The 16,073-nt window shown below is 39.0% G+C and overlaps 1 protein-coding gene across 1 annotated transcript in view; it reads left to right on the plus strand.

Annotated features, from left to right (window-relative positions):
* Pde9 (phosphodiesterase 9) overlaps positions 1-16,073 on the plus strand; it is a 92,947-nt gene that overhangs the window by 46,927 nt on the left and 29,947 nt on the right. The gene's annotated exons all lie outside the window — the stretch shown is intronic.

Genomic DNA, 16,073 nt, shown 5'->3' on the forward strand with positions numbered 1-16,073 from the left:
GGTGGTTGGCCGTGTCGCGATCACAGTTTGCAAAATATCTGAAATCGATCGCAGACGACACGGAGCACTTGGTATTGGGATCGGATAATTTATGGGGCGAGCAACAGTTTCATTTCTAATTGTGCCATTGGTTCGTTGTCCAATTTAATTAACCCCATATTTATTCAATGAAGTATATTCAATTTTTTCATTCTTTTATTTTGATTATTTTTTAATAAATTTAGTGTATGCTCAATAAATATATATAGTTAATCATGTCGATGATGAAAATATTTAAATTAGTAGATAGTTCGCAAGGATTAATGTTTAGAAACCGTATCTCGAAAGATGAGACTTTAAAGAAAATTTTCTCGAAAACAGAGTCCCTTATATAAAGATATTGTACCAAAGTTTCTTATTTGCTCGTGAAATATTACCCACCCTGTATATTAGTAGCGCGCGAGCGGTAAACACAGCCTCACTTGACGGTAGTTCAGACGAGACTCCAATTCACATACATGTAATTAACTCCGCTAATGACACTACGAATACTTTGCCCCTGCAAAATACCTAGCTAACGCAGTAATAGTGTATAAAGTGAGTCATTTAACTCTTTCGTCTTAATTTCTTTCTGGTTCACTAAAATACTGAATGAGAAATTATGAAAGTGCAAGATGTTGCTTATTTGAGAACAGGAGAGAGTAATAATTGTTTACGAGAGAAATTAAGTAATTAAAAATTGAACGATTACAAATTAAATAATTGAAAATTGAATAATTGAGAATTAAATGATTGAAAACTAAATGATTGAAAATTTAGTAATTGGTAATTAAATAATTGGAAATTAAATAATTGAAAATTTAGTAATTGGAAATTAAATAATTGGAAATTGAATACTTTGAAACTATATAATTGAAAATTAAATAACAAGAATAAATGACTCACCCTACATAAAATAAACAAAAAATTTATATTCCCCCGATTTTGGGCCACCGCCTTCGCGAATGAACACTCGAAATTTTCTCCCAATTTTCCCCAAACATCTCGCACAGTTCGCAAATAGAATTGGACGCGCCGTGAGCTTAACCCTCTACGAATGCTCCTCCGTAGCTGGTTTTATTGCGTCAAACATCCGTGACGTAAATCGTACGACACGGATCATCAAACACCACTTGCTCTCCATTTGGATCAGTCACTCAAAATTAATTTAGCGGGCGGCAGTCCGTGTACACATAGGGGAGAAGGGATTAAGATGGAGCTCCGTGAAAGTCTGTCTTCGGAACATCTTGAACACTGTTTCATCGAATTAGAGGATTGCTGAAACGTGATCAGAAAATGATCGATTTTCAAACTCCTGTAACTCGAGTAAAATTCTACTTTAACCCTTTGCGTTCCAGGTACCACTAAAATTATTCTGTCACGTTCCAAAATCATTTTTATACTAACAGAGTTAGATTTAAAAAATTGTTAATAGGAAAAAATAAAACTGTTGGTATGTGTCACAAGAATTAGTTTCATCTGTATAAAATAATATATATGTGTGTATAAAATAATACGTATATGTGTATAAATATTATTATTATATATGTCTATATAATAATACATGTATATGTATGTAATTCACTTTGTCACGTAAAATGTAAATATTATAGGCCAGCAAAATTATTTCCGATTTATAGTTGAACCGGCTCGATTAAAAAGAGATACATCTTTGTTCGACGGTAAAAGGGTTGAACAAAGATAGCCCGATACAGAGAGGATCGATCTCACCGCCGCGTATACACAGTTGCAACAGAAAAGGGGTCCCTCGATGGTATCTCGAGGAACGGGAAAATATTTCAACAAAAGAAAGGTTCGATAGCCATCTGTTTGCCGCCAATCGAATCTCTTTTCGCTGGAGACCCGATGTCGGTTATTGAGGCACTTAGCTCTGCTCCAAGGAGAGATCGAGATTGCTCGGATGTGCAATGCAATTCGAAGATTATTCAACACGCGGACAGCCCGGGCGCGCAATTATTGATCGGCGCTCTCAGTCAATAAACTCGAGCAATCTCCAACAGAAATCTTCGCCGCAACATTCACCTTTCACCCTCGGCACGGCCGATATGAAAGGGTTCGTAAGCACTACCGAAATTATGTTTACACATACTCGAAACCCTATGGCACCTATCGATCGCGGGAGGTATATTCCGAAACCAGCCGGGCTACGGCTTGAGTTATTGCCAATCAAGTGTGCGTCGAGACCGAACACGGATTGTCGATGTCGCGGGTGGTTACTGTAACGATTTCATTCTTAATATTACATCGCTCGAAGACTACGGAGGAAGCACTTCGCTGATCTTCCGAGTTTCTGTATTATTTAACCCTTTGCACTTGAGGGCACCGGAGCGGTGCCATTCAAAATTTATCTCCAAACTTCAGGGCTCCGTTACGGAGATAACGAAGATTAATTTTAAATGGCTCCGCTCCGGAGTCCTCGTGCGCGAGGGGTTAATAAACGTTTGTTACAGGTGACGATGTTATTGTAAATCACATTTGTAAAATTCATCTGTCTATTAAAAATAGATTTTCAATTCTCACGATTTCTATAAGATATTAATGCTTGTAATTTTTCTGATTTTCTAATCTAATTTTTGTAAATTAATCTTATAATATATAAAATATAATAAATAGTGTATATAATATTCATCGTAAACTAGATATTTAATAATCTAATATACGATACCGTTCAATTTATTGTTGAATTCATCTCAAACTAGGATAATATAATTTCTATTTTTCATTTAAAAAAATGACAATTTCCTTCAATTGTTATCCAATAGGAAGCAGATAAACATTGTTCCATCAGGTTAATAAAATCAAAGGCGTGTGCAAGATTAAGGAAACACGCTGTATTATTTGTCTCATTACGCAAGTTTATAAATAATAATAGAAAATGTTATGGCATCAGATTATATCGTTGGCATTATTGTCACGAAAGGACGATCACGTAGGCCGGCGGCACTCTAGTTAATTAAGAACGCGAATCTGCGTCATAAATGGCGGAGTATCGTTTAATTTCCTTCGCTTGTTCCGTAACAAATTAGTAGTACGATTATCCGCTCGTAAGAAGCTTTTACGACGCCGGATAAATACTTCATTTCCATTTTTCCCCATTGAGAATGCATTTCCCTTGTAGTTTCGCGTCTGTGGCGCGTCGTTTCCTCGAGCAATCTTGTGAAATTCGTTTGGCCTTCTAAATGATTGCGTTTCCCGCGACAATAAGGCTGATTCGACGTACTTACGACATTCGTGAATTTTACAATATATTTTATGCTATGCATCTTCTCGTTGCATTGGTAAAAAATTAAATTAAAAATAAGAAAATAAGGTAGCATTGTCTTTTCACTGATTTGTTACCTGTTTGAACATTTAATATAATAAGATTGATTAATATTCAATTTAAAACGATGTTACCGCTGCACCGGTAAAAAATTAAATTAAAAATAAGAAAATAAGGTAGCATTGTCTTTCTACTGATTTATTACTTGTACGAATGTTTAATATAATAATACTAATTAATATTCGTTTTAAAACGATCTTACCACTTTGACAATTTTCTGAATTACTATGCCTGACGCTATGAAATAATGTAACAAAAAAATATATATATATTTAACAAAAAAATATATATATAACAAATATATTACTTCAATTGCATTCAAACTTTGAATATCTCGATCCGATGACAATTGACGTCGGCTCGCAGACTCTGTTCTCGCGATACAAAACGGCCTCTTTATACGAAGCTGAACAGTTCGCGCGAGCCAAAACCGTCATTTCCCTTTCAGTGAATTATGACAATCAGAGACCGGCCGCGTCGCATCGGCGAAATTGATTTTCTGCTTGTTTGCTCGTTACCGTTTGTGTTTCCCTTAATCTCGGATCATGGCTGTGTTCCCACACTTTTGGTCTTTAGCGCAACAGCCGTATTCAGACGTAATTAAGCGTGGCTGCTGTCGTTGCATTCGCCGGTTCCAAGACGCTCCCCTAATCTGATCATTAACGTTACTATCGTTACTAAAATCACGTGGACGCCCATGCGACGCTTATAATATCGCATTGAGCTAGTTTGACCGTGGTGTCAAGGTTATGCCAAATGTCACAACTATTTATTTCACGGAGATGCTATTAATAAAATATTAAAATTTCGTACGATTAATTCGATACAATTGTGAGAAATATACTATTTATTTTACTATTTATAATGTGCTTCGATTGAGAAAATGTAGACTCGTTTTTGTAGATCAATTAATCAATTTAATATGATAATTATTATTTCATTACGATCGTGATTATATACTTGCAAGAACAGTTTTACAACGCTATGATTTAAATAGATATTCATTTAATTTATTGAGACATTTATTAGATTCTAAATTATCGTATTTACGTTCGCCGTAATTGCGTTAAATGCATAATGTGCGGTCGTTAATGCAAATGCAGTGTATATTATGTATATGTAAATTGCAAAGGAGCATTGAACCTGAATATCGAAGGTTGAAAATTGTGTCTACAATTGTAAAATTAATGTTGTAATTACTATCCTGCAATGTATTGAAATGCTGCGGATCGTAAGCGGCGACTTTGAACGCGTCTGACCATCGTCGGCTTCAACTACTTAACTCACGTTCTGTCAACGAGACACAATTTTCTCACGACGCGACTGAACAGTTGGACGGCGAGAATTACATCTACTTTGACACAGAGCTGTAATCGATCCACCTGAATATAAATCTTTTATCGCAGAGTTTGAATTATCAGCTATTTGTATCGAGTCTAATAAAAAGTTGACATTGATCTCAGAAAAGCGAGTTCAAAGCTCAAACAAAATAGCTGTAACAGAAGTTTGATATGATTTTCAATTGATTTGTATGGTTATGGCTACCTGGATTATTTATTAATCATCTAAAGTGACCAGAAATTAATAATTTTCCGATTAAGGATAAGTACATCGTTATATTAAATAGTGTTATAAATAAAAATAGAATGAGAAATAAAAATAGTGTTACAAATAAAAATAGTATTATAAATAAAACAGTATAATAAATAAAGATAATATTATAAATAAATACAGATTTAAATTCGATAAACTATATGATTTCAATGATTATTTACTACGGTCTAACAATCGGTTTATTGTCTCCGCAATAAGTTAAAAATACATTTAGACTATATTCGTACCATCGTGGCACAAAGTATATACTTTACTGTACACATTCTTTTTTACCCAACCGTGACACCGAGTATACGTAACGCGACCACCCTGAGAACTGCCCTTGTAAATCAGGCGGCGTGCCGAACGCTCTCGGGTCTAGACCTGAGAGGATCCTTCATTTAATTCTCAAGAGGTTTCCCTTCGACAGCGCCCATTTGTGTGCCTCACCCGAGTATTTGCACGGCAGTTAACCAAAGTTGGTTTACATCTAATTCGCATCGTACACCGGCGTACCGTTAATCGACTGAATAATTACAGACGTTTTAACGTCGGACACGAAGCCACCGCAAAAGTTACCAAACCCAAAAGGCACGTAATAGATTTCGTAGCTATCAACACGATCGGCCTTTCCATACCGATGTAACACAATACTGAACATACCGAGCCATAAAATTCTCTGCGCGCGTTGCCTCGTAAAACTGACAAGTCTCGATTTATTTAAATCCTCCGTACGGTCTTTATTATAGCAGTTACTACAATAATGTAATTTATTCATTGAATTCTTATGGCAGCGTCTTTATCGTTTTTATAATTCTAAAATGAGAAACGATTTTTACTTTTCCTACACTCGGAATCACTAAACCTTTTAATTTCCTCGAATGCTTCGTTCAATTCAATCGTAAATTTCTAATAAACGAAGATAGAAAGTTTATGGAGATTTCGTAATTTCTCGACGGTGACTTTATGCTTTCAACAATTATACAGTATAGTTCGTGGACCAGGTTGTTTCGGTTGAAACGGCAATTCCGTCGATCCAATCGAACGCATCGACGCGATCCCCGAAGATCTTCCCAAGAACCAATTTTGTATCGGAGCGCGCCGCGCGTAATTAGGTTAATAACGGTATTCCAATCAGCGCAAGTTTGTTATTGACCAGCTACCGGAAATAGCTTCGTCGCCGACATTGTTACATCGACATTGTTCGGAACGCGGCGACCGTGTGCCCTACGAAATGAAATGGATCCCGACGATTCGTTGTTATCATTGTTGACTTTGTTCGCCGCGATCTCTCTCTCTCGGCTACTCTTCGCTGGTTCTCGTGTTTCAATCGCGAAAAGAAACTGGAAGACGCTCGCTTTTTCTCCTTGGCTGTATTTCTTCTTCCACGTGCATTCCGGAGAATTCTTGACAAACGTTAATCAATACATTCTTCGCGCGTCGTTTTGAAAAAATCTCGAGGTGAAAATGAATGAGGTGAAAATGAATGCAGATGGGTGGAAAAATTGTCAGGAATTTTTGCAGGATTTTCTTGGGGTGACAAAGAGGAGCCGGTTGCTTGAGCGATTGAAAGTGCTTATCTTTGATTTATGATAGGTGCCGTCAACTTTCTCGCCTGTCGAAGCTTTTAGTAATTTGAGCGCAACGATGACTATAAAGCTGGCTCGCATGGGGCGACCATCAAATGGCCAGGTGCAAAATAAATGTGGAGGATAATAGACTGATTTGTTTAAAAATTGACGTATTTGATGGTCTGTTCGGTGAACATTTAGCAGCGTATTTGTTAATACAATCGCTATTTAATCGAGTATCTCTGTATCCTTTAATTCGGTAATTTAATCGAAGTTAAACTCTGAATAAATTTAAAAAAATATGTCAAACTATGCTTTAAATAATTATTTAGTTGAGAAGAGATACATTGACAGAATCTTACCAACAGGAACACTGACTCTCTCGGTAACAAAATAGATCGTTATAAAATAATTTAAAATAAAATTTCCTTGACTAGTAGTTGGCTAGTAGTTCCTTATTTTTAATAATTTCCAAGATAATAAAACAAATCTTTAACGAGTTGAGAGTGTCCATAGTTCAGCCAGTACTTCGCGGCGCAATTCACATTTTAATCATCACCTAATTACGAAACTTACTGCCCAATTACCGGAGCTACCTCTACCCCCGAATCACCGCGCCACATTCGTCGACGCTATTGTTCAGTAAAAATCTGCAGCACGGTCTCTTCTCGGAACCGGACCGGCTAATTGCCGTTGCTTCCGAAGTAGAGATTGCGGTGGAAATAGCGAGCCGATAAAACGTCGAACAAAACCGGGACGCAAAACCGTTCGCTCGAAGATAAACCGATCGCGCGCGACGTGATTCGTTTCTCGTCAGAAAAGAGAAACAATTAATCCGTTTACAAGCGGATCGACGCGTTCAAAAGCGAGAATTACTTAACGAACATCAATCCCCCCCTCTCCTGGTCACCGTAGAAGCGAAATCCTTTTCACCGTCCCGGTGGATTTTCCATCCAATTCCAGGAAGGCTCCGCTTAATTGCGATCTCATTTCCATCCCGATAAAAGTGTCCCGGACGAGATCGTTTTTCGTTTCGCGGCTCTTTTACAGGGACGATCCCGGGGAAAGCGCGCACCGTGTCTCCGTTCGCCGCAAAACTTCGAGCCCTTCGACGCGATAACCTCGTCGCCGGTTTCCACCGCGGCGGCGGCGGGAAGCGTTTTAAAGGGCGAAGCGTGTCGCCGGTACATTCTTCTCTTCTACTTAATTAGAAAGCTTTTTAACGAGAGGCCGGCCGCCGGCCCGCAAAAAAACATGCCGACGATGCCCCCGCCGTGAATCGATACGCCGGCTATCCAGCCTGAATTGACCCTTATTGGTTAGCCGGCATCGCGAAATTTCCTATCTCTGGACAACCGACCCTGCCACGGAAACTGGGAATCGCGAAAACCTTTTCAGGTCTCTCTCTCTCTCTCTCTCTACCTTTCGATTGCTTTGCAAGTTCATTATGTTCGTGTGGTTAACCGAAAAATGCCGAGCAACTCGCCGCCGCGCCATTCGCCGCGGAATTGGATCGTGATTTCAAATATTGCCCCGTGATTAATTTTCCTTGTGCCCCCCCTCGCTTTCGCAGATTGTGCTCGAAATCGTTGTTACAGCCTCGGAACTTCTCGTTCGGGAAACGCTGGCGTACAGGTTACGGTTTCTGCTTGGTCATCGATGTCGAACATTGTAAATTTCTATGGCAAGTTAATATAATTTTTAATCAGTAAATATAACATAATAGTAATATAGTAATATAATGTAATAATATCATATCATTTCTAAATAGCAAATACCTCTCGCGATTAGTAAAACAAGTATGATAAAAATAAAATGAATGAGATAGATCAAATAAATATTGTTGTTGATAAAATAATAATGTAATAATATAATATAATTTCTAAATAGCAAATACCTCTCGAGATTAGTAAAACAAGTATGATAAAAATAAAATGAATGAGATAGATAAAATAAATATTGTTGTTGTTAAAATAATAATATAATATAATTTTTAAATAGCAAATGCGTCTCGCTATTAGTAAGACAAGTATGATAAAAATAAAATTAATTATTAATAATAATTAAATTTTTTGACATCCAGGTATATTATCATGGCGTGCATGTTAAGATTACATCACAACGAATGCTATAGCACTGATACATTATTTGAAGCTCGACAAATAGAATGAAGAGCGTTCCTTGTAAATTCGATTGCTTTCCCGCTTCGCGTTACAGATCATTGTAAATATCGTGTGACCAGAGCATCGCCGATAAACAGGTTTAGTATAATTAGCTGGTTATAATTAGCTCGGTATGCTGCGCTTAATTAGCAGACATTATGGAAATATGAAATCGTACGGCCAATAATACGTATCTACGACACCGCTAGACCGGGAAAATTGTATTTTCGTTATTGGTTGCTCGCGTGCCGCTAATCATTTCTACGGCACAATTTTACGATGGCCCTCCCGCCCACGTTTAATTCGAACCAACGAATCGTTAACGAACAATTTTATAGCATAATTATATGGTCACCGGTTCGATCGTCTCCGGCGGTTAGGAATTAGTAAACTGTCCGTACCAATATTGTAGTATTGATTTCGCGGCGATTGCCCGACCGCGAAATTATTGCGGTAACTAAAACGTCATAACATTGTTAGCGAATGTTAACGAACGAATTGCACGGCGCCAATTAAAATATCAATTATCCGACACGCTCGCACAGAAACGCTCTATTATTCTCTTTTTTTTTCTCTCCGTACGCGGTTACGAACCGATAAAACCTCGTCGTTGCCCCTGGTCGCAGAAATCACGGTGTATTTTTTCGGAAAAATAGTTTTTTTTTTATTCCCCGCAGAAATGGTTTTTTAAGCTGCTAACAACGGTTTCAATTAACGTGCACTGTAATTTGTTTATCCGCGGAACGCCGATGATTTCGAAAACAACGAATGCGCCGGGACCGATTTTTTCATTGTATAAACGTTGCAAAAGCGGGCGTTTGTTATTCCATTCTAATGCAATAAAAATATATATATATAAATGTCTGAACGTTCGCTGAATTATGGAAATATTTTTATTACAATGTTAATCATCGATATGCTCGGTGTATCTTTTATTCCGAGGTTGTTTTTTCATGGTGGAACAACTAATTATGTGGTTAATTGAAATGTTTGTATACAAGCGGTTCCCAGCGGATCGAAATTGGTCGGATCAAATTGGTTTGTCGTAGCCGGTTGCACGTCTAAATATTGAAATCCAATTAAAGGAACTCATTTACTGTTAACGAGATTGTAATGCTCCCGTATCGGTAACATGAAAATGTAATTAAAATCAAAAACTCGCGTTCCCGATTCGATATCGGTACACAAGGGTTTCGCTGTATTGATTACCGGCCCAATAATAACACTGGAAATATACCGCGCCGCAACATTGTAATTAAACTGTGTTTAAAATATCGTCACTGGGCGCTTCTTAGTGATTTTGTTAATTACACAACAATCCGCGTGGGTAGGGTGTATAATCTTGATTGTGAGAAAAGCAATTTCCGAGAATATGAAACCACCCCGATGCGTCTCTCGGCTTTCGCGATCTTGGGATTTCTGCTTCTGCTCTGCTGAGACCACGTGCGCGTAATGCGTGTAATGCCACGTAATTGGTGTTCTAAACTTCTACTCGATTCCGGCAGACACTCAAAGAATTTTAATTGCAACCGCTTAGCCGATGATGACCTTATCTATTCGAATTGAAAATTGGTCAAAATTACCAAGTAATTTAGTAATAAATTAACAGAATAATAAAGTTCTGTTAAGACATTGCGCATCCTAAATGCACAGTAAAGATTAATGCAACGGCAGCTAAACACGGTACCTGTGATTATACTAATACCTCCGAGGATGCAGCTTATGTTTCATAATTTATTACAAAGCTAAAAGTTTAATCTATAAATACGAACTACAGGATAGAATCTAAAATAGGTAAATTAATTCTACTCGTAATAATTAATTTTAACAACAGTAATCAATTTTACAAGAAAAATGTAATAAAATAAATAAACATATAAAATAATTTGTTGCTCAGTGTTCGTCACAGTTTCTATAGTAGATGAACTAGAGACGAGTAGAAAAAGTAGGTCTCACTCGTATCGAAAGTGTCGATACCCCTCCGCAAGGGATGTGCTCATGGCTGCATAAATTCGAAAGCCAGCTCGAGCATGAACGATAATCACATTACGCCGCATTCGTTAATACGAATCGCACGTTGTACGAATTGTTCCGTATGTTCACGGGCCCGCCTGGTGCAATGAACCAACTGTTCAGGTACAAATGTATCGATTAGGGTGGTGAGGTTAGCTTCGTGTAACCCCGCCTGTGAATCAATCAGAACGTTCCGCGGACATCCCTTACTTCGACCTCGGGCTTTCAATACATGTCCGGAGTAGCAAGATTGAACGTAGCTTTTTTATCACGCCCGAAGCGAGAATGACCTGTTCGACAGCATCCTTCTTGCAAAAGGATCCTTCGAGAGCTCTGTAAAAACTATTCTACGATTTTCTTCGGGCGAAAAGATTATCTTGGATGTTGGACGACCAGCGTTCAAACGTAGAATTTTCAAATATTAACCCTTTGCGCTTCGAGCTATTTTAATTCGATATTTAAAATCGTCTCTCTTTATTTTATCGTATTTGATGTATTTAATGAATTTATTATAATATTACAGTGTCAAATAATGTTACATAATTTTAAATGATGTTATTATAGTGTTAAAATTATTTTGTAACGCGATACAATAATTTTTCATGGCGCCTCAGAGGCTCGAGTGCAAAGGGTTAATATTTCGTATATTAAATATGTGCAATGCTCTGCAAAAATTCTCGGTCAAATATTTTCTGTAATTTTTCTTTCAAAAGGAAAGCGTTAAATTTTTATTAAATTTTCAGTCGTCACAGAAATTATTTTCCTGGCGTGACGAAATATTTCGTTTGTTTAACAGGTTGAACCGAAGGATTTGTAAAGTGTTTATCTCGAATTTTTAAATATTTTCTATATATACGCGTATTATAAAAGCACAGAGATGCTGTTTGTATCTAATCGAAACAAATATTTGTTGCAGTTATTGTTTTCTTATTCCTCTTTTAAGCCGGATTATTCCAGCAGCTCGAAAAATTACATTATTTGTACTTGGATTTATTGCGATAGATTAATACCGGAAAATATGCGAGAAATATTTGGAGAAATGTAAAAACCGAAATCTCAGACAAATATAGGAACGGCTGGACCCGTAAAAATTTGAGAATTTTTAAATTTTAGTTATGGTATGGAAATGTTTACTAACATCTCAAAATTGCCATTGGTAAAGAATATTAATACTGAATTAATTCTTCGCACTCGAATGGTGACTCGGACCACTGAAATTATTCTATCACGTTCCAAAATTTTAAATACATTTTAATTCCATTTTATTATATATCGTGAAAGTTTATATTTGAAAAATTATTAAAAGTATATTATTATAAGTACATTAACCGTTGTATAAACCATAAGACAATGGAAACACTATAAGTCGAAAAAATACTTTCAAACGTACAGCTAAAATCGTTTCAGCTGCAAAGAGTTAATACCGAAAATTAATTCTGAATTTTCATTCGGTAGAATACTTGCATCGTTCCCATAATAAATCGCAAGTAATAATGATCCGTCTGTGCTTAAGCAAATACCCGTTAAAAACGCCGCCACAATGCCGTTCCACCTACACAAATAATACACCGCCGACCGTAGAATCTCGTAATGTAATGTTCGTTGAAATTCTGAATTACATTCGCGAAAATTCGCACGGCGGTAGCTCCGAGGAATATTTAACAGGGCGGAAATATTTTTCTACCGAATAAGTAATATTTCTATAGCGTCCACGGCCGGGCGTTTATTACTCGGAACTTCCTAATTGTTCCCCGCAGCGCCTGAATACTACTAATTATTCCGAACGGTGGCGCGGAGTGCATCGCGCTCGCGTTCGGTACGTGTTCCCCGGGAACAAAGGCTCGCGACACGGCGCGGGGGGCGGGAGGGGAGGATTGGCAACTTTGCTCCGCGTAAGTTCATTAAGGTGTTCCTCGTTAAAGCCGTGCCCGTGATAACAATATCTTTTTTTGGGGGGGAGAGTTCCGCCGCCCGTTTACCGGTAGTTTCAGTCGGCGGGTTTCAGTGAAAATTCCGCGCCGCGAGCAACCGAGCCGTGCCGAAAATAAAACCAGTTCCCCGGCGTAAGTTCCCCAGCGCCGGTCCAATCAGCGTCGATTTTTTTCCCGTAAAATCGAACCAGCGCGAACCGAGTGAGAGAGAGGGAGAGAGAGAGAGAGAGAGAGGAGTTTCGACGGGGGCCGGGCGATTCCGACCGGAAATCGAGCGGACCGAAATTGACGGCCGTCGAACGGCCGTTTCCGGGACATTGGGACACGATGGGCTCGGAACGGTCGGACACGCGAGATAGACTGCGAGCGGTTACTTCATTTTTCAAAGGGAGAGGCCGCAGAGGGTTCGGTGGGCTATTGGAAAAGCATCGGTTTCCACGTAACGAATCCCCTTGGCGACTGCTGAAATAGTCGTTTCGTGAAACTCGGACGGGTATCAAGAACCCCTTTTCATGCGATTATTGATTTTCCGATTGCGCCGGCCACTTTCGCCGCGGCCTAAAGAAATTTAGAAACTACGCCAGATCTTTCTAAATAATACCTGAACTAGCTAGTTGTTCGGCTACAGTTATTTTCTCCTTGTCGAAGCGGAATCCATCCGAAGCACACAGAGGGCAATAGATCTCTCGGCGTTGAAAATATTTTTCAAACGCCGAGGAAGAATTTCAACTCCTGCGAATTCTCTTTCATGACTTCCGCCGACGTAGACGTCATCCTAGAAGTGGTAATTTTTGTATATGAAATAGGAAAAAGGGATACAGGGCTTTTTGAGTTGTATAGTTAATCATCGATTAAATCACTCTTCGCACACTTAAGCAATATAAATTATAAATTCGGTAATTATCGTGAAATATATTTTCATTAATTGTTAGATAGCAGTGCCGAGTTAAATTTAACCCTAACTAAATTATTATACCTCAGACATTGCGAAGATAACGGCAAAATATTCAGGACTCCCTTCGCACCTGCTGCGGAATGAATTTCAAAGATATCCATGCTCCCCGATAGAATCATTTTTACGTTCGAACGTGTCGCAATTGTTCAATTAAACTTTGAAATTTCGCGCACGTGTCGCTCTCAATTACACGTCGACAGCTAACAATTAAACGACGACGATCGTTGTAATTGAACATTATTAAAACACTGGAATATCAAGAAACAAGAAGTAATTTCGGTTTTACAATTCTGCCCCAGCGAAATGAAGCTTTGTTATACGCTTTAATGATTTAATTCACGGCGCGGAATCTGCATAGTAAACGTGTTGCAATATGCAACGGCCGACGAAAAAAACAATTGAACATCGGCCGGGGCACAAAACGTTGGCCAAATAGCAACCAATTTGCACATCCGACCGCTCTCTCGCATGCATTATTCTCTGCAGGGAACACCTGGAAAAATACATAAAAACGACGTGACGAGAATATAATGCCATGCAGAAAAAAAAGGCTCGACCAGCACGGTTTTATGCGAGAAAATACGGTTTCGCGTGTCACACACACGCACACACATACACAGCTCGAGTATTCGAGTGGAACACGTGTAGCGAATCGGTCCAGGGAAAGGGCGCATTCGATATGGTCAACCGCAGCTCGAGTATTCGACTAGGCACGAAATGGTTGAATTATACGGACTCGTGGAAGGGTTCGTCATTTTATTGTTTCGTCGAATCTACGATAAATAGGGGACGCGTCGGGCCAGGAACCATAACTTCGCGAGGGTGTCTACGATGGCGGTGGACAGCTGCTGGTTTCGACAGACGACGATAACTTTTATGACGATTCTTTATGCGGTGGGGACGTGATTATGTATAATTTATACGTGATCTGTATAGTTTATTGTAGAAGTTAGTAAGGATCACTGTGTTTAAAGTGACAACATTGTGTTCAATAATTAGAACAGCCGAAAGCCAAGTAACAGGCTCTTCGATGCTATTATAATAATAAATTATAACTATATATATATAACTCTAATAACTATAATAATAGATATTATAATAAAAATCGTAAGAAATTTCAAAAAACTTCTTACAATTTTTATTATAATATGTGTTTCAACGAAAAAGTTCGTGCAAATATTTCTAAGAATAACACTTCTATGGCAAAAAGGAAGAATCGAAAGTCAGTCGTTTTAACTTGATAATTCTAGTGTCAAATAACAATTTCAGACAGAATTATTACGTGATAATTATCCAAATAATTTGTTGGTTTGCGAATTAAATTGCTACTGTATTTTGGAGATTTTTTGAGAAATTCTCTTCTTTTGATCTTCAATCTCATTCTCTCCCTTGAATGATATTGTCGTAGGTGTGTAATAGAATTGGTGTATAAATTTCGATACAATAAGCGTCATATTTTTCAGATCATACGGAAAATGTTTGTTCTGAGTATTCGAGCCTATTATTGTACATATATCGAAACCGAGAAGCACAGAATATCCAACTTTCTCTCTCCCTTTATCTATCTATCTATCTGTCTCACAATGTAGAAGCCAGCCGAGTCTAAGAAAAAAGAATTTCCCGACCCTCGTGCTCCCAAAATCAAACGAACCGGTCGGAAGAACGGGGTCCAATAAGAATTCGTCATAAATTAATGAAACCGGCGTAGAGAGAGAGAGAGAGAGAGAGAGAGAGAGAGAGAGCCGGGCGCAGCGCCGCCGCCATGCAATTTCGTAGTTATCGACGACAATTATATCGTTATTACCGAACGGGGCACGGTCATCGAGGATGTGGCTAATCCATCTATACATCCACGTCCTATACACACGTTCATTTTCTAATTCTGTGGGACGCACAATAAAAAGTAATAACAGCCACCGTACGGCTCGTATCCCGTAGGAACTCTCGAGCGATGCTTTCCGACCGCAATGGGCTTCCTACACCTCGTACCAATGATATTGGCCTCAACAAAATAATGAATAAATTGAGCGTGGGTCACAATAAAAATATAATCGTCCGCCGTACATCCATGATTCACGTTTCATTATCCTATTAGAGCCAATGGACGGTCGGAAGATAGGCCTTCTCCCCCCCTTCTTTCGGCTCTCTGTATATGTGCCACCACGCTCGTTTCGTTTCGTACGGAGAGACGGCCGCGCTTCTCTCGTTGCGAGCCAGGACGAGTCGCGCGTCTGTAAAAGCCCAGCCGGTCCGAGACACTCTTCTGGCTACGGCACCTCTCCTCCTCTCCTCGCTAGCGCGGAACGCCTCACGCGCGTTCTTCAACGCCCGTGCATAGCGGGGGAACCGCACGGGAACGCACAGTCGAAGGTAGGAAGACACACAAACCACTTTGATTTCACCGGACCCGGTTAACTCGACTTTCGGTTCGCGGCCGCGGCGCGTATCAGCCTCGAGGCCCGGGGCGTGGGAGAGACACCGACCGGC

The sequence above is a fragment of the Augochlora pura genome, chromosome 1 (assembly GCF_028453695.1).
Source record: "Augochlora pura isolate Apur16 chromosome 1, APUR_v2.2.1, whole genome shotgun sequence".
NCBI lineage: Eukaryota > Metazoa > Arthropoda > Insecta > Hymenoptera > Halictidae > Augochlora > Augochlora pura.